Source organism: Lutra lutra, chromosome 4, assembly GCF_902655055.1.
Source record: "Lutra lutra chromosome 4, mLutLut1.2, whole genome shotgun sequence".
Taxonomy (NCBI): Eukaryota; Metazoa; Chordata; class Mammalia; order Carnivora; family Mustelidae; genus Lutra; species Lutra lutra.
This window is the reverse complement of record NC_062281.1, coordinates 190,048,507-190,067,157: the sequence shown is the minus strand read 5'-3', so window position 1 is coordinate 190,067,157 and position 18,651 is coordinate 190,048,507. Positions and strand designations below refer to the sequence as shown.

The 18,651-nt window shown below is 53.5% G+C and overlaps 1 long non-coding RNA gene across 1 annotated transcript; it reads left to right on the top strand.

Annotated features, from left to right (window-relative positions):
* The first annotated feature begins 6,519 nt into the window (after positions 1–6,519).
* Positions 6,520–13,933, top strand: LOC125096725 (uncharacterized). Its single transcript, XR_007126362.1, has 3 exons — positions 6,520–7,040; positions 11,616–11,673; positions 13,241–13,933. It is a non-coding gene; the product is annotated as an uncharacterized LOC125096725 (long non-coding RNA).
* Positions 13,934–18,651: the final 4,718 nt, after the last annotated feature.

Below are 18,651 nucleotides of genomic sequence, written 5' to 3'. Positions count from 1 at the left end.
TTCTCCGCGGCCGAGCGGGCGAGTGGGTGGCATGCAAAACCCGGGCCGGATCGCTGGGCCGGGCTCCGCTCCACCCTCACACCCCCAGACCTTCCCCTCCGGGTTCCTTCCCACCCACCGCCCGGGCTGAGCGCTGCTCGTGCGCGCAGCGAGACGCGGCCCGCGGAGGAGGATCTGAGCGCAGGGCTCCCTTTTGCGGCTGGAGAAGCTCTCCGTACCCCCCCCCCAAGTTGAGGGGAGCTGAGGCTGGGGGACAAGAGAGAAGGGGCAGGAGTGGGTTACTTTTCACCTGTTCTGATCCCGGAGAGCCAGTCGGCTTCGCGCTTTCCCACTGAAGACCTAGCTCTTTTCTGCAAGTTAGAATGTTAGAATTGTCGAACCCAAAGGAACGTGATGTTCTCACTGTTTGGTATCTGCTTTGCACTTACTCTTTGCAAGGGAGTTTTTCAGTCCATTGTGCAAGAAATAAATCCTTAAGTGAGCAAGATAGGCCGAGAAGAATGAACCTGGTTGGGGGTGGAGGGGGTGTGAAGGCGAGAAGGTAATGAACATTAAAACAAATGAATAATATTATTTCAGAAAGTGAAAGGATCCGTGAAGAAAATAAAGCCAGGCAATTGGATAACGTGTTTTTAGGAAAGCTAATTTACCCCTCCCAGGTGAAGGAGGACGGCCTCTGTGGGGGGGGGGGGGACCTTCCAACCCCATTGCAGAAGCCCCTGCCTTTTCTCCCTTTGTCCCCACACCCACCTCCCAGCTGGTCTGAGGTGGCCACACCAGGCTGAGCCTGGAGATCAGCTGCAGTCTTGGCGCCTGTGGCTCTGGTCCTGCCTTTCTCCGCCAGGCCACCCCTGTCCCAGGACTGAGCTAGTCGCTGTACCTGGTTTTCTTTCTGAACAAGGACATGATGGATATAACATAAGACGTGAAAGAAATGGGTAAACACTCCGGTGGTGAGAGAAGTGAAAAATTGACCACCATAGTAAACGAAATAACTAAACGGTTTGTTGAATAAATGAATACAAATTCAACGTGTGACCCACAGTTTGGAGAGTGCATTAAACTAAGAGGAAATGCCACAGGCTAGTATATTGGTGTTGCTGGCTGGTAGACTTTGGGACCTAATCTGCAAGGTTTCGGCAAAGCTTCTTAGGACCGGAAGTTTCCAGAAGCCCTGGAAGGTAATTGCCCAAGACAGAGACATCCGCTGGGATGCATTCCATGCCTTGCCTTAAACTGGAAGTTTATTGGTAAATGCATAGAGACTGGGGACTCCATGGCCCTCTGGCCTTGAAGTGGCCAGGATTTGCCCTGTTCTCTAATAAAACCTCCAGATTTGGGAGAGGAGGCCCAACCATGCCCTTGTCCCATAGTTGCCCAGTTATCTCTACTTGTTTGGACCAGCTGAGAAAAAAAACACACCAAAAGAACCCTCAAAAGTACAGCTTGTCTCCTTCCCACATGGAACGGGTCTGAGAATCCCATGTTTGGGATTTGTCCACACAGGAAGGCCAGATTTGAGGGTGAGACACACCTCTCAGGTTCAGAGAATTTTCTCCCCTCTTTAACCCTGTAATTAACAGGATGCAGCAACACGTCAATAATTAACACTTCCCATGGACCACTGACCCATTACTCTCTACCACCACCCCATGCCATCAGATCAGTCCCCTGTTTCAGGAGTTGCTGTCCTGGCCTACCACACATAAGACCCTTGTGTCTGGTGACTCAGCAGTACACACAGCCCCAAAGATCTCAAGCCCAATCCCTCCATTCTGCAGAAGGAAAAACTGAGGCACCGTGAGGGTAATGACCTAAGTAGTGGTGAGGGAGGTTCTCTAGCTTTGGATCTGAGGCTAATTCCACTCCTGGGGCTATATGGAGAAGTGGGTCACAGCTTGTACTTCGGGGTCAGACCCTAGCAACTCACCAGCGGGGTGACCTTGAGTAAGGCATATGACCCCTCTGCGCCTCAGTTGCCTCAACCGTAAAATGGGGACAATAATAGTACTGCCGCCTGGGCTTGTTGGGAGGCTAAAATGAGTTAATGCAGGAAAAGTGCTTGAGCCAAGCAAGTGATCGATAAATGCCAGTAATTGTCATTGCTCCTTGGGACATCCGGTGCTCCCTCTACTTATCATTTCTTCCTGTCCTCTCTCCTTTCCTTCTTCTCCTCTGTCCTTTCCTTCCTCCAGAACGGCTGGAGGTGTCTTTTGCCACCTGCCCTGCCGGTGAAGAGCAGGTCCTTCCCAGGGAAGACACAAAGGTCTGATCGCTAGTTTTCGCCTTCCTGCTTTCTCACTAGAAGCCTCACCCCCCTCCCAACAGCCATGTCTCAAGCACCAAAGTTTTATTAAGACATTTATTCTTCCATCCATTTTTTCTCAGCTACTTCACAATTCTCCCGTCCTCTGGGGGGGGGTTTCTACCTCCTCTGAAGGAACCTCATCTGGGAGGGGGAAGCTGGAAACAGTGACAAGAGTGGGAGGGGGGAGGAGGACTTTGGGGTGAGGTGAACAGGGACTCTAACTCTTCCTTTCCAGACCACCCCCCAACTCAAAAAAATTTTTGTTTTAAACAAAGCAAGGGACTAAGAGAGAACACCATACCTAAAACGTGGCCCTGGTCTCTCAAGCCTCTTGCTGTCTTGTTCCCCCCCCCATCCCCCCAACTGGCCTTGCAGAGACTGAAATCACATGCTATTTTCCTCATCTGCTTCATCTTAGCATGTCCTGAGCTTTCCATAAAATAAAATACAAACTCTTCCCCATGGTCAACAAGATCTAACACTGCCTGTCCCTGGACCTCCCCTCAGTCACATTGTCTTGACACACTAGCTTCTTGCTGTCCTGGAAAACTAAGCTTATCCCTACCCCAGGGCCTTTGCACTTGTTTCCTCTGCCTGGAAGGCCCGTTCTGCGCCTGCTTCCTTGACATCACTTAGGTCTCTGCTCACATGTCACCTCCTCAGGGAGGCTTTCTCCCTGAAGTAGTTCTCTAGCTTTCTCTCTCGCCTTACCCTGTTGGAGTGTTTACAATAATTTTGCTTATTCATTTTGTTCTCATATTTCCTGTCCAGTTGCCCCTGCTAGAATGGGAGCTCCTGGGAGGCAGGGACTTTGTTCTGTGTCCCTTCATGTCCTCAGCACCTCAAACTGTGCCTGGTGCATAGAAGACCTTCACTCTCTTTGAGTCAGGCACCAAATCAAGAGGAGTCTACACGGTCCCTGTCCTTGAGGAGCCCATGCTACAGGAAAAGAACGACCAAGTTCCTAGGACAAAGTTTGGGGAAAGGAGGAGGAGCTGGTAAAACCCAGGAATTGCCAGAAGTTGCCAGGTTGGCACGGGGGCTTTGCTGAGTTTCCCACTCCCTGACCTGAGGCCAGGGGTCAACAGTGGGGAGAGAGTAGATTCTGCAAAACCAGGCCCCAGCAGAATAGCTTCCATAGGCAGAAGGGGTGGGTAGAGTCAGCAAGGGACCCTATGGAAGTCATCTATCTAGCCCCTGTCTCCACCGAGAGCCTCTTCTGAGTCTCGAGGGGAAGACCCCCTCCTCTTGCTCTTACCAACTTCCCCACTGGACTGTGAGCTTCCTGAGCAGAGGATCTGGGCCTTTTTGGCAAAAGCCAGGGTGACAAGCACAGTTCCTGGCACCCAGGAGTCTCCTGATGATTGTTGCACAAAGACATTGGTCTGTCTCAGTCTGTGTTAATTGGGAAAGACTTGAAAGAAGAAATCACAGCTCAGCCTCCTGGTCACAGTCATTTGGTTTCTGGCCCCTCTGCAGTGACGGAAAGCAATACCCAGCCGGACGTCAATCGTTACTATTTGCCGAGTGGTTGTCGTGCACCAGGCACCAGGCTAAGCACTTGGGTCATCTTATTAGACCCTCACAACAGCTGCAGGGAGGAGGGGGAGGGGGTTGTCTATATAATATACCCATTATACAGATGAGGAGGGCAAGGCACAGAGTAACTTTCCCAAGGCTGAACTGGGCTGTCTGAACCCAGAACCAATGTTTTTCACATTTGGGCTGGGAGGTGACTTAGCCCAGAGCAACAAGCATTTTTTTTTACCCCTACTCGGAGCTCATAAGAAGATGAAAGTTGAAGGTGAGTGCATTGGGAGAGGAGGAGAGAGGAAGGAGAACAGATCTGTCCTTTAACTGTAAATTGTATCTCAGTGTTGTAAAAGACGAAAAGAGGAACCAAGAGATTCAGGACCCAGCGCTAGATTCTGTATACAGTAAGCACTCAATAAGTGTTGACGAAGAATGATGATTTTTCATTAAAAAAATTACAGACTATGTGCTCTGTCTCCCTTTCCCCTAAGCTGCTCCTGGTCTCGAGACTCTCCTTGGCGAGGTCTCTTTTCTGGAGTCCCTGGGCCTAGCCTGGTACTAGCCTCACAGTAGGCGCTCAATAGATGCTTAGTGACTGAATAATTCAACAAATGTCCCAGATAAGTGATTATGGTGATTATTGGGCAAGTTGTAATTAAAAATGAAAAAAAAAAAAAAAAAAAGCTGAGTGCGTTTCTTTTATTTACAAATGCCTCTCTTGGGAGTCCTGGGAAGGGAGAATGGGAGAGGGTCTTTTTCCCAAAAGCCAAGTGTGGTTCCTGAATCCCATCCAAGTGGATGAGCTTGACAAATCCTTCCAACTCCCCTCCACCCCCCACCCTGGTTTCCTCATTCTTTTTGCAAAGTGCACGATTATTTGTTTCTGACTATATATTTATAATACGTGTTTAGTGTAGGAAAGTCACAAAACACAGATAAACAGGAAGAAGAAAATTTACATCATCTGTAATCCCACCATCCATGAATAATCACTGTGGATGTTTTGGTGTACTTCCTGCCAGTCTAGGGTTTTTGCTTCGTTCACTTGCAATTTTTCGCTGCGTTTTGTTTTATAAAATCAGAATGGCGCCAAACACACCTGTCCACGGCGGCGCTGTGTGTTAGCCTGCCACGTGCATGGAGCGTGGACATTTCTGCAACCACCGGCTGGATTCTTGCTGGCCGGATTGTAGAGGGTGTCCTAATTTGCAGAACCAGTCCCTCACTCTGAGAAATTTTGGACATCAGACTCCTTTCTAATACTTTCCAATATTCTGAAGAACTCTAATGAATATCCTTGTCCAGAAAGCATCGTGCACCATCCTTAAAATGGAAATGTTGAGTCAAAAAGTGCATACATCTCCAAGCTTCTCATTCCCGTTGCCAGTTGCCCCTTCCGGGGAAAGGCCATGTGGATTTGCTCTCCCACTGGCCATGTTCTCCCGGGAAGCTCTCCAACCTTTGGTATTCGCTCTCTCCTTTTATTTTTTTAATTTTTTTTTTAAATTTTAACCCCTGTTAATTTAACGGGTGAAAGAGTCTGTGATTCTAGTAATGAACCTTGTTAGAACCATGCTGGCCACAAGCAGGGGCTGCTTCAAGGTTTGAGCGGCCGTGTTCAGACTTGCAGGCTCGGGCAGAGATGAGCAGAAGGGCAGACTCCCGGAGCTGAGGGCAGAGTCTTTTTGTAGAACATCTACCTGAGCCCAGGCTTCTTGGCCATCCGCTCAACCATCGGGGGCGGAGGGGTGGGGCCTGTCTCAGTCTTTCAGCCTCTGCAGAGATGAGTGCTGGCTGCCTCCCACCTCTCTGCACCCACACCTTCCAGAAACCTCTCTCTCGACAGAGGAGCCTTAGGGATTTCTGTGCCATAAATACTATCTGTTTTCCGAGCTCAGGATCCACACATTGTACCTGCTTTCGCTTTCCCTGCCTGGCCTCTCACTGAGCTCCCGTTCAAGCTTCTTCTTTCTAGTTCTTTCTAATTAAGTCACTTTTGAGGGGTTTGTGTTTACCCCTGCCTGATCACAGGAGAATGGCAGGTGACTAATTTTTTCCCTTGTAGGAAATATTTTCCAATCCCAGGGTTTCTGGTGTCTATGGTCCCTTTCAGTTTTAATATCCTCTGAACCATCTTACTTAAAAAAAAAAGACAGCTTTACATTTCTGAAGAAAAGGGTACTTCACATTCCGTGCTAATGGTTCAGGAAACATAGAAAAATACACATAGAAATATCATGCAGAAAATTAAAAAAAAAAAAAAAAAACAACAAACCCACATTCAGAAAGTCATGTATTTGGATGTGACTTGGATTAAAAAAACAAAACAAAACACTAGAAGAATGAATTTAAATGAACCCCCCTTCTCCCCCCCTACCTCTTTTGGGGCCCACCCCATTGGTGGGCCTGGGTGATTGGAGGATGTGTGTGGATAGGAGTGACTTTCATGCCCAGCAGTGAGGTGTGCGTCTGATTTTATCTGGAACGGGGAAAGTGTGTGTCTGATGGTGTCCACACGTGCGGAACTCCATGTCCCTTTAAAGGAGGGTTTGGTCATAGAGGTATGGCCGGGCGCTGTTTGCACACCACAAGATCGTGCTCATGCTGTCAGCAGACACCTGAACGCAGAGAAGTACAGCCAGGTGAAGGGCAGGGCTGACTGCTGACGTCACCTCTTACCCAAAGATCCACGGGCAACACCTGACCCCTCCCACGCCTGCCGGGGAGGGGCAGGCCTGGCTCGGGGTGGGAGGGGGGACGTGGGGAGCCAGGGAGACCCCATGATGGCGAAGCAGAAGGGCCCACCTGTGCTTGGAGCAAAAGCCACGCTCCCGCGGCCACCACGGAGCGCGTTCTTGCCACGGGCCCACGTGCGCCCCTGTCGCCCCTGCCCCTTCCTGCCCCGCCTCGCCCCGTTCTGAAATCAGCGCGGTCCTCCGGGGGCGGAAGCAGAACCGACCGGCCCTGGCGGGGCTGCCTAGGCCCCCGGGATGTGATCCCGCGTGAGGTCGGCGTGGCGGGACCACGGCCCGGGGAACCTGCTCTGAGATTCCGGAAGTAGCCATGTTTCCTCCCGTGGCACCTGCGCAGGTGCCAGCCGCCGCCCGTGGCACGGTGTCTCAGAGGGCGGGGCTGGCGGGGGAGGCAGGAAAGAGCTGTTTTGCTGAGGAGGTGCCTTCGTGTCACACGGATGTGCCAGGTAGCTGAAAGTGGGTGGGGGAGGGCTGGCCCGCCGCGCCGGCCTGGCCAGGATGTGAGCGACTCCGACCCGCCTCTCCGGCCTCCCCTCTCGACATTCTGTCTGTTGCGCGCTTGCACAGCCTCTGTTCCAGCCACACGGAGCTGCAGAGAGATCCTCCAGGCCTTCGTCCAAGCTGTTCCTCCTGCCCTGAAGGCCTTCCTTCCCTTTCTTTACTTGTCCTGCTCCCACTTGTCCATTAGGACCAAAGGAGGTATCACCTCTTCCAGGGAGCCTTCCCAGATGTCCTCCTGCCCTAAATTGGCTTGGAAGCCGCTGTTTGGGCTCCCACCGCCCTCTTGTTTCCTCTGTGCCAATACTTGTCACACTGGATTATAATTATCTTCTCGCAGCAGACTATGTATGTGATTTTTAAGTCTGTGTTTAAATAATGGGTCTATGGGAGTGTGGATTTCTGAATTGGTTAACCTGGGTTCAAACTCTGCCTCTGCTACTTACTAGCTTACTACATACTAGCCATATGACGTTGGGCAGGTTCCTGACCTCCCTCAGCTTACAGTACTCATCTGTAAAATGGCAACACAATCAGTGTCTGCTTCACACAGCACTGTCAGAAGAATGAATGCAGGTAATTCATGCAAAGCACTTAGCCTGGATTCACACATAACAGTATTATAATAATCTAGCAAAATGCTTGGAAAATGTCTGGGGAACGAGCAGCGCCCCTGTGTTTGATGTACACACGTGTGTGTGTGTGTGTGTGTGTGTGTGTGTGTATGTGTATGTGTGGTAGGTATATACCAGGGCATGGGGAGAGGGCCAGCATCTAAAGGAGCAGGTCCTGTATGGATGTGTGTCCACTCTGAAGGGTAATGGGCTGGTTATTTATGGTCATGGCTTAAGAAAAAAAAAAAGACAAACCAGTGTTCAGTAATGACAAAGTAATTACCTTTTTATTATTTTTTCAATAGGATTCAGAGGGAGTGTGGGCCTTGGCTATGGCCAGAACAGCCCGGCTTTGAGAATATCCTGATACTTTGATCTACCCCCATTCCAACTGCCCAGGCAGGGAAAAGGCTGGAGAGGGCTAAGGGATGGTCCTAAACATGGCAGGGGGAAGGGGGGTCTGGGACAGATGGAGAGGGTCTGCCCAGACTACAGAACAGGAGGTAGAGTTCTTCCAAGTTCTGGCTGAATTGTCTGCCTTGAAGGGACCAGACTCTGAGCCTAGAACATTTAATAGAGGGTATTCCAGAGGAGACAGTTGAGGCCCAGAGGGAGGAAGCCACGGGTCACCTGGGACCATGCAGCAAGTCAGTGACAGAGTAGGAGCAGAGCTCCGGTCCCCCAACCCCAGACCGATGCTCTTTACCGCATGACTCACTTGAACATAGCACCTTCTTGGTCCCAGAGCTCTGCCTCAAATTTCTACCTGGAAGGGATCTGACTTGCTAGTAGGTGATTTATTTCTCGGGTCTTTCAGGAGATTGTTGGAGACCCCAGATGTTAAGTGATTGTTAAGTGATGTAACTGTGATTGGTTTATCTATCTGGTAGTAAGCTAATGGCTAGTGAGGGGACCAGATCAGCTTAGCCTCTGTTCATCTACCCATCATCCTTCCATCCATCCATCCATCCATCCGTGTCCACCATCCACCCATCCATCCAACCATCCGTTCATCATCCATCTGTCCATCCATCCGTCCATCCATCCATATCCACCATCCATCCATCCATCCATCTGTTCATCATCCGTCCATCCATCGATCCATCCATCTATCCATCCACTCACCAATCCATATTTCTTACAAACACCTGGTGAGTGCCCCCATGTACCAGGAGCCTTGCTGAGACCTGAGTATCTGGGGATGCTGAGATGCACAAAACCAAACACCAGGAACAGGCTACGAAGAAAAGTCAGTTTCAAGTGCAAGTACATGACAGGTGGCCTGACAGGGAGTCAAGCCCCCAGAGTTCCAGGTCCAGCTCTGCCACTAGTTTGCTGGGGTGTCTTGGATATGTCCCTTCATTCTCTCTTTACTATGGTTTCCTCTTCTATCCACTGAAAGGGTTGGACTAGCTTAGAGGACAGGCAGACGCTATACAGAGAAGATCCCTTGGACTGGCAGCCTTTTGAGAGGGATGTTGTGAAGCCCCAAGGGGGCAGGGGACAGGGGGTCCCTTGATTTATAGTGAGAGGTTGAGGAGCAGAAAATTCTGGAATAAAGAAGAGGAAATGAGGGTGGAGAGTGTGCTCCAGCTCCACCCTGCTCTCTGGGTCTTCAAACACTTACTCTCCTATTCTGACCCTGCCTGTGGGTCATTTAGAACCGGGTGTCTGTTCCCAGGTAACTGACAAGGCCCCTGTCCCTTTGTCCTCCCTTCCCTACCCCCCAGCCCCTGCCTCCTCGCAGCTGTCATAACCCACACGTAGCACTCTGCCCTCTGGAATTTATTTTAAGGTCTTGGCTGTTTATTTATTTTATTTAGAGATTTCTCGGTGCTTTGAGGGGAGGAAAATTCGAATGGGGTGATTATGAAATACTATTTCACCTCGCCGTTCATTCACAACAAACAAAGAGAAATGATTGGTGATTAAAAATGCATTCTCTCTGCTTGTTTTCTTTTGTTTTACCATTATGGAAATATTATAAATACTGAATACTAATCTGGACCTGCGGGGACCTCACAGACCTTCCAGAAACCAAGGCTCCTGCTCTTCCCTGAGGCAACCTCATGCTGTCCTCTCAGGCACAAAACTATGGCTCAGACCCTCCCAAGAGGGTCCCAGGTAGGCCAGGAGGCTCTGGCGCTCCGTCCTCACAGGACAGGTGTTATAAGTGTCTCCCCCATTTCCTTGTCCTGGTTCCCTGCTTAAGCAGAACCGGTCAGGGAAAGCAGAGCTGTGACTATCAAGTCCAAAAGTCACGACCATGGGGTTTTACTCCCAGAGTCGGGCTGCCCGAGCCCCACTCCCTGCCCCACACTTCCTGGCTGTGTGACCTTGGGCACCTTGCTCCACTTCTCTGAGCTTCCGTTTTGTCCTCTGTAAGACGGTGGTGAAAGTGGTACCCTGGCAGAGCGAAGCCCTCCTAAATGTTGGTTCCCAGAGTGATTAATATTCTTTACCCTCCTTTTGGGGGCTCAGTTTCTCCTTCTGGAAGGGGAGAGAACTGTGCTGGCGGTCCTCTCCGTCCCCCCGCCCCCCCCAGCTCTGACAGGCAAGGCTTCTGCCTCCAGGATGGGGTGCAGTGGGGACATCCTCACCCACCTTGACTCTCTGTCGGAGACCTTGGCTCCTTCCTGGGAACGCAGCCGGTACCTGTTCGGAGGCCTCCTAATCAGAGCCTGCTTTCCGTGGCCTCTTCCGGAGCCATAAACCCGGCACTTCCCCATTTATGTCGATCACAAACAAATAAATAAGAGCCAAAGGGCCCGATCCAATTCCAAAGTGTTACACCAAGTCCAGATAAACAGCGAGTTCTGTGGCGTCCGTGTTCCTTTTATCTTTCACTTTATTTAACCAAATTAACTGCTCTCCATGTCCCCTGCGTGCGAGTGTCTCTCTCTGTCATATAAAATACAATCACGCTTGCTTGCTACATGTTTCAGATACTTTATCATTAACATCAATTCCAGCCAAATTAGGAGTTTCTCCCAACATAATTGCCCTTCCCATTATCCAGCACTTTATTTTTTCAAAGCACTTTCCAACCATTAATTAGTTAACCCTTAGGATGCCCCAGAGCCGGCGCTCAATGTCACCCTCCCTGTCTCCCAGCTGGGAAGGGGGGGAGGCGGGGGTCAGGTGGTTTGTTGGAAGTCACCCTGGATGTGGGGGCTGGGGGCTAGGGTGGGACCTTGGAAATCCTCCAGTCTCAGACCCTGTCTCAGCTGGCCGGGTCCAGGCCTGCGCAGCCACTGACTTTCATCTGATCTGAGTTGGCAGAGCCCGCGGGGGCCGGCGGCGGGGTGGGGGGGGGGTCCTCAACACCTTTAAGTCGGCTCATTCCTGATTCTCTCTATGGCTCGCCCAAGGAAGGAGGGAGCAGAATGAAGGAGTGTGGCTGGGTGGTGGTGCCTTCTTTGCTGCAGGGAGCCCCAGGGCAAAGGGAGGAGAGAACAAGAGCACAAGAGACCCCTTGGAATGTCCAGGAAGTGAAGTGACTTTGGCATTATGGTTATGGGTGCTGATAACCAAGGTTAGGGGGCTGGGGGGTGTCTGGAGGATTGGCTCTCTTGGGCGCCCTTACCACAGGGGGTCCAGACCTTTCTTTCCGCCGAGGCTTTGGATGCCTCCTCAGCTAGGTGTAGCCCCGGTTTTCATGGGCCCCAGGTAGGCAGGTCAATGAAGACTGGGTGCAGACATCCTGGGAAGATTCAGGGGGAGCCATCTAGGGAAAACAAAATGATTTACTTCTTGGACCGAGTTCTGCCTTGTCAAGATGAACTCTGCTCGCGGCTGCTCGAGATACACTGTCGAACCACCAATATTTTACATTTACGGCCTCTCCATCGTCCTAACTTCTTTAATGATTTTTTTTTTTTCTTAAAATCCATGAACTGGCTCCCACAGGGACACTGCCAGGAACCCTCAGAGAGGTTGTCCAAGCTTCTCGTGACCTCAGAGCCTGGTGAGTTTCCCAGCGCTTCTGTTCCCGCATCTCCCCTTCCTCCCCATTGCCTTGAGGCCACGCATGCTCAGGCAGCCTTGCAGAGAAGACACCAGCCACCAGCCTGGGGACACGCCTCTGCTTTCCCCCCACTTGCCCTGTGCCACCGTGCTGTGTGCAATGGGACTGCGGGGAGCTTTTCCAACCCAAGGAAGGGACGCCCTGGAGCGCACGCTGACCGCCTGGTCTCTGTGCTCAGACACTGTGGGGTCCGAATCTCAGGTCCCCTTACTAGCAGTTTGACCTTGGGCAAGGTGGACCTCTCTAAGCCTCCGTTTTTCAGCTCCCAAGTGGAGTTGTTTGGAGGGCCAAGGGCGATAAAGCATGTGGGGGGGGGCTCAGCACCCCACAGTGGACGTGAGCTATCCTTTTGGTCGAGGAGCAGATTGTAGGCTGTCCTGTAGCTTTCATTCTTCCAACCCCCAGCCTGTCACTGCATCTCCATCCTCTTTCCTCCAGGCTCTGGTCTGGATCCCTAAAGCAAGGCGATGGGACTGGACCATGCCCTCGTTCTCAAACCCTTCATCTCCCAGAAGAGAGTGGGCACATAGAGTGGGTGAGATGTGGTTGGCCCCAAAGCCCCGACCTGCTGCCCCAGATGCGTTCCCTTCCACGAGGCCCTCCTGCGCGAGGCTCCACCGTTGCCACGTGCCAGAAGCCCCCTGAGGGCAGGACGATGTCGGGTCCATCCAGCGTTGTGTCCTGAGCCCCTCCCCCAGTGCCCAGCGGGTAGCAGCTCCTCCAGGACTCAGTGACTGTTCACACTGGCCATGGCCATGGAACTCCGTGCTCTTCCTTCTGGGCAGGTTCTTCCTTCCCCTGGGCTCTTCCTTCCTTCCGGATTTTTCTTTTCTTTGCCCTTCCTTTCCCTTCTCTTCCCTTCCCTTCCCTTCCTTTCTCTTCTCTTCTCTTCTCCTCTCCTCTCCTCGTTTCTTTTCTCTTAAGCTTCTGGAGTTCTGTGCAATAACAGGTAACAGCTTGAGACCGGCCTAAGCCATGGGGGACTCTCTCCTCACGTCCCCTGCCTTTGTAGCTTCACTGAAAACAAGGATCCCACTCATTACCCTCCAACCAATGATGTCCCTGAACCCCGCGTTCATCTGCTCATTTCTTCACTCTGTAAACGTGCACTGAGGGCTCGGGGTGGCTGACCTGGGTTGGAATCTTGGCTCAACCCCTTAGCAGCTGGAAGAACTTCGTCGAGAGACTTAACCACACTGCTCCTGGGTTCCTCATCGGTGAGGGGGAGAAGAACGCCCGTCTCTCCCATGAGGGGTCCATGGTGAGGAGTCGAGACAGAAGGAATGCCCAGCACTTAGCATGTGCCTGGCACATAGTAGGTCCTGCAAATATGGCAGGGATTTTCATGAAGGGTAAGACTCTGTGTGAGGACCACAGTGGCTGCAGCTGAAATTGAGTGTCTGTTAAGATTTCTGTAACAGATAAAGGATTCCGTAGGACCATCAGCCAATTTTGGTTCCTAAATAACACAATCCCTGAAGTTTTATGACATGCTATCAATTTACAGAGCACTCGACTGGAGACGTGGTCTCCTGCAGGACCTGCCCTCCTCCTTCCACCTATGAAAATCAAAACTCAGAGAGGTTGTGCGGCTTTCTTCAGGTCACAGAGCAGAGCCATGTGGTCCACCAGAGAACCTCAGACTCAGTTCTGGGCACCTCCCTCTACCGCTCCCCTACTCTGCCTTACAGCCACCCCCAACCTCCACCCCTTGGTAATACCTTTTCCTTACACTGGGGTAGCCTGGGACCTTCTCTGGTACCCTTGGATGGTCAACTAACATTCTAAGGGGCTGAGATGCATTTCCCCACCCCCAAGACCCAGGGGGTCATGCTAGAGACCCTACTGATGCCCCTTCCATGACAGCAAGGAATGAAAACCATCTGTGGGGCCCAGCATCTTCAGGGGATGCCAAGGGAGAAGGACCATGCCAATGTGTTTGGAAAAGAAGGACTGGATTTGGCTACCTCTGCCCATGGCTCCCCTGACAAGGACCCATTGAGACCTATAGCCACATCTCTAAGTCCTGGCCTGGAGTCGGGGAGTCCTCCCAAGCAGTCCCACCAGCCCTGCCCCCCTCCTGGCACAGCCCCAGCAGCCAAGGGATGGAGCCACCTTTCCAGGTGGGTCCTCGGAGCAAATCTGGGCTCTGAGTAATGGAGGTAGGGACCACCTGCCTGGCCTGCAGCCCCCCGCCCCTCAGTTCTCCTGGAGCCCTTACTCCCCCTCCTCCTACACATACCCAGCTGCGTGGGGCTCAGCCTGCGGCAGGCCCAGAGCTGAGGGTTTTGACCTACAGCATTGCACTGAAGCCTCCCTCTGCCCCTTTGAGACAGTCTGTTGTCAGCCCCATTCTACCGATGGTCTGACGAAGGCTTGGAGAGGTTTGTGCAGCCCTGCCCTCAGCACCCCAGCCTGTGCTGGGCAGTGCCCAGGAAATGTCTGCGGGAGAAACACTACCAAGAGAGTGGATGAATGAAAGAGAAGAGCTCCTTTCAGTGGGGGGCAACCACAGGCCAGCCACGGTCTGCGGAGTTTCCCCCGAGTTAGCTTGTTTAATCTCTGCTGCAGTCCTATGGGCAGGTATGGCGATCATCACCTCGGCACAAAAGAAGACCCAAGGAGATTAAGTGACTCCCTCGGGGCACACGGGTGGCAGGCAGTGGGGCTGGGAGTCAGCCCCAGACTGTCTAGCTGCAGAGCCCACCTTGTGATTGTTTTCAGCTGTGGGGGTAAGTGAGTGGGTGTGGGGGTGGATGAGGGTTTGGGGGTCCAGGAGCTCTGCCCCCTGGGTCTCTCTCTGCCTCTGCAGCACCAGTGTTCCCAGCTGGCATCCAAGCAAAGGGAAGCGTTTCTTCTAAGTCCTGACCGCTCTCCCAGGCACATTCCCACCGTTACCTACACAGGGAATTAAGACTCAAATCCTCGTTTGACACGATGCAGAAGGATGCTAAGTACTTAAGCGCTAATTAATTAGTGAGCTGTACCCGCTGCCACCAGCCGCTGGAGGAAACCTCAAACAGACCCCCAGAGCGAGCGCCAGCGCTCTCCCTGCCACGGAGGCCAAGGCACTGGCCAAGTATAGGGGACAGAGAGGAGGGGGCTCCACGGGCAGCCCAAGGCCCAGCCTCTGCAGAGAAGGGGGTCCAGGCCAGGTCTGACCCCTGCCTTCGGGTCTTCAGAACCCCGTGGAAGCTGGAGTTCTGGGACCCTGTCGTGGCCGGAGCCCTGAATGTGACTCACCCGTGATGAGCAAGCCTGAGTTTGTCTGACTTCACAACAGGCTCTCAAAGGAAAGCAAGATTCCAGGGGCCACACTGACCCCCCACATCTGGGGAAATTTCTGGGACCCTTTAGATAAGCCGGAAGAATCTTCTTGCCCCAAACCAGCCGGTATGTGTTTGTCAGGGGTGGGACCTCCAGTCATCCGGGCCTCCCAAGACGGGTAGGCAAGGGCACCATAAAGCCAGCCACACGGAGGGAACAGTTAAAGACAGGGCTCTCTCCACCTCTCTTGGCCTTGGTCTTACCATCCGTAGTTGGCCAAGGTCAATCTCCCAGATGGGGCCGAGAGTAACTGAAAGCTAGGGCTTTGGAAACCCACTGGGTTTACCTCGCTGCACTGCCCCTTCCCAGCTGCATGATCTCACGCAGGTCAGTTTCTGAGCCTCCGTTTTCTCAGCTATGAAATGGGCCTCCTGGTCGCCATCACTCAATAAATGGTGGCAGTGGTAGTAGCGGATATGGTCAGCCTCCTCCTCATCTTCTCCAAGGAATCATCCCTGTAGACTCTCAATGCTCGGAGCCCTGCAGGGTGACCAGTCATCCTGGTTTGCTCCAGACTCTCCCAGTTCTAGCACTGACAGTCCCATCACAAGAAACCCCACAGTCCAGAGCAAACTGGGGCAGTCCGTCAAACTCCCTAGTGCCCTCGAGAGGGTGGAAATAGAGGGAGGTCTGGTGTTGGGGGGCAATCCTGCTCTCCCCATAAAAACTCCTCTCAAGTCAAGGGCTTGACTTGAGGGCTTCCTTGGATCCCAGTCCCTAAGGGTCCCTCCCCAGAGGTGGCTGGACTTTGGAGGGGCGGACAGGGGGACCCAGAGTCCCTGGGGAAGAATCTGTAGGCATCAGGGCCCTGGGACCGGGGCTGCAGCTCTGATAATACCCCAGCCTGCGTCAGCCTCCTGGAATATTTGCTCAGCAACCAGCCCAGAAATGGCATTGTTCAGGACAAAAATACAAAAATACAAAACACTGGGCTGGGGCTTGTTGTTTTTTCTTTGCTGTCCAAATTCCTCTGGGCCCTGGGGAGGGGAGCCCGCGTCTCTGCGCTGCCACCCCAAGGACAGGCAGAGGCAGGAGCTGGCCCGCCCGGGTTCTGTTCCCCACCTGGACCCCCAGGAGCAAGGGAACAGGTCCTCAGGCTCCCGGGCTGCTCAGAAGGAGGAACTTCAGCCCGGTAGCAGAGGCAGGGCAGTATCTGGTTAAGCTGGAGTAGCCGTCCCTCCTGGTGCTTTTACTGAAGCCTCCCAACCCTGCAGGAAGGAAGTCTCAGCCCATTTTACAGAGGAGGAGGTTGAGGCCCAGAGCGTTCAGCAGAGGCAAGAGCTAAACCAAAGCCGGACGGGGCGGGGGTGAGAGAGGGAATGGCTTATGTGGCATCTCAGAGGAGGCGGTCTTCCCAGAAATGGGCCTCCTCTTTATACCTGTGTTTGCTCATGAAACACCTTTACAGAGGGCTGAGAAAGCAGCCTGGGGGATTTGGGGGTGGGGGGCCTTCGCCCTTTCTCCAGAACTCTCAGGCCTTCAGAGAGCATGGCTTCCCTCTGTGCCCAGTGCCCACGCTCCCCCTGCCCCAGCCAGGAGCCCGCCCCCCCGCCCAGCACCCAGGTGGGACGCCCCAGGGCCCAGCCCTCTCCCCCTTGCCCGTGCACAGGAGGGAGGGCGGGAGGCGGGCCCAGCTCACCGTCCAAGGCTGGCGGCTTGGCATGCAAATGGGCGTGGAGCAGAGACTGAGTGTGCCCAGGGACAGGTGCGTGCGACCGACGGAGGCCGGGCAGGGCCAGGCTGGCTGCCGGACGCCCTTCCTGCTCCGGACCCTCAGAATGCATCACCTTCTGTGTCTTCAGAGCAGCTCCTGAGGTCAACTCATCCTCATCCCCTCGTTCTGGAAACAGAGGGAAGGAAACTGAGGCTCGGGAAGCCAGATAAATGACAATTGTCACTTAGTGGCATGGCGTGGGCTCAGGCCTGTCTGACCCTCAACTTGGCATAACCCGGGTCTGCCCTGAGGTGTTAAGAGACGGCTCTGGGGTCAGGCCTGTCAGGGTCCAATCCTGACTCGCTCATGGCTGTCACATCAATATGTCACTGGTCTGTGCCTGTTTCTTCCCCTGGAAGATGAGGCAATGACACGACCTCCTTACAGGTGATCACGAGGGCCAGTAAGCTAGTGCTGGGCACATAGCGGGTGCTTGGCAGAGGGTGGCCGTGTTGTCACCCCTGTAGCTAGAGTAAGAACATTGTTACTTTATGATCCAGGCTGCCTCTTTGAAAGCAGTGAGGCTGGCAGGGTTCCCCAGGGCTGGGGCTCCGTGGGCTGGGGATCCCGCATCACACTCACACCTGGTCCTCTACATGCTCTCCCTCTCCCCATTTCTTGGAAAGACTTTTCTCATCCTCAGCCCCCAGTTCTGGACTATTCTAAATGCCCTGGTCTTGCCAGGACCACTCAAGACCACCTTGCCTGTGGCCTGACGCACCCCTGCTCTCACAGGTGCCCACCACCCTTCCCTGGGGACCTGGCCTGAGGCCTGGGACCCAGGTTCTCACCCCCAGCTCCTTCTCAAACTTGAGCAAGTCTGGCCCTAGTTCTGGGCCCCCCAGCGCTCCCATGTGGAAGTTGAAGACAAGACTGAATGAGCCCCAAGCATCCCCGGAGGCTAAGATCTGGAAGCCCCAGACCGTCCCAGCTGAGGAAGGAAGAGTGGTAAATGCAGCTGACCTCAGGCTCTTCGGGAATCCTACAGCTGCCCAACAGGACACCGGCCCCCGGCTGGTCCTGCTGACCGGCTGTGGGTGCAACAGGGCCCCAAGCCCATTAGAGGCTCCCGGGGCCTGTACGATGGTCCAGTCCAGCCTCCATCACACGACTCATGAGGTCCCACCTAGTGGGCTCTAGCCTCCCTCCCCCACCCTGCCCTCTACTCTCTCCTCCGTGGCTTCCCCTTTCCAACACTGACCTTCTGCTCTCCCTCAAAAGTGCCATGTGATCTTGGTCCTGGCCCTGGCTCATGGCATGGCCTTCCTAGGAATGGTCTCCCCCTACCCTGCTCCCTGCCCCTACCCTTCTCTCCCCAGCTCCCTGCCCCTAACCCTTCTCTCCCCTGCCCTCTCCCCCTCCCCTTCCATTGTCAGCTCTGCAAAGACACCGCACTAGCTACCCACCTTAGGCTGGAGACACCTGCTTTTCCTGAGTGTGAGATCACCTGGTCCCTGCCCTCGAGAAGCTTAGCATCCAGGAGAGGGAATGACGCCAACCCACAGGTACCGGGTCATTCATTCATTCTTCACCCAGCAAGTACTTTTTGAGGACCTACTGTGAGCGGACACCAGGGCTGAACCTAGGGCGGCTGCATCCCTGGTGCTAGAGACCTGGGGACCTGGGGGCACGGGAGGGTGCTCGTGCTACTTAGAAACAAGGCTGGGCTGTGTGTTGCTACTGTTTTCTCTCCCACCCCCCAACCCAGAGAGCCTGGCGTGAGGACCAGCCTGTAGGAGGGGCTCGGTGAGCATGACCGAAGAGGACTGCACAAGGCACAGAGGTCCCATTCGAGCTTTGCAGTCTCGGGGTTGGCGGGGGGGTGGGGGGACGGTTGTGGCCTGCAGGAGCCGGAGAGGCCTTTCTGGGGAGGCTCT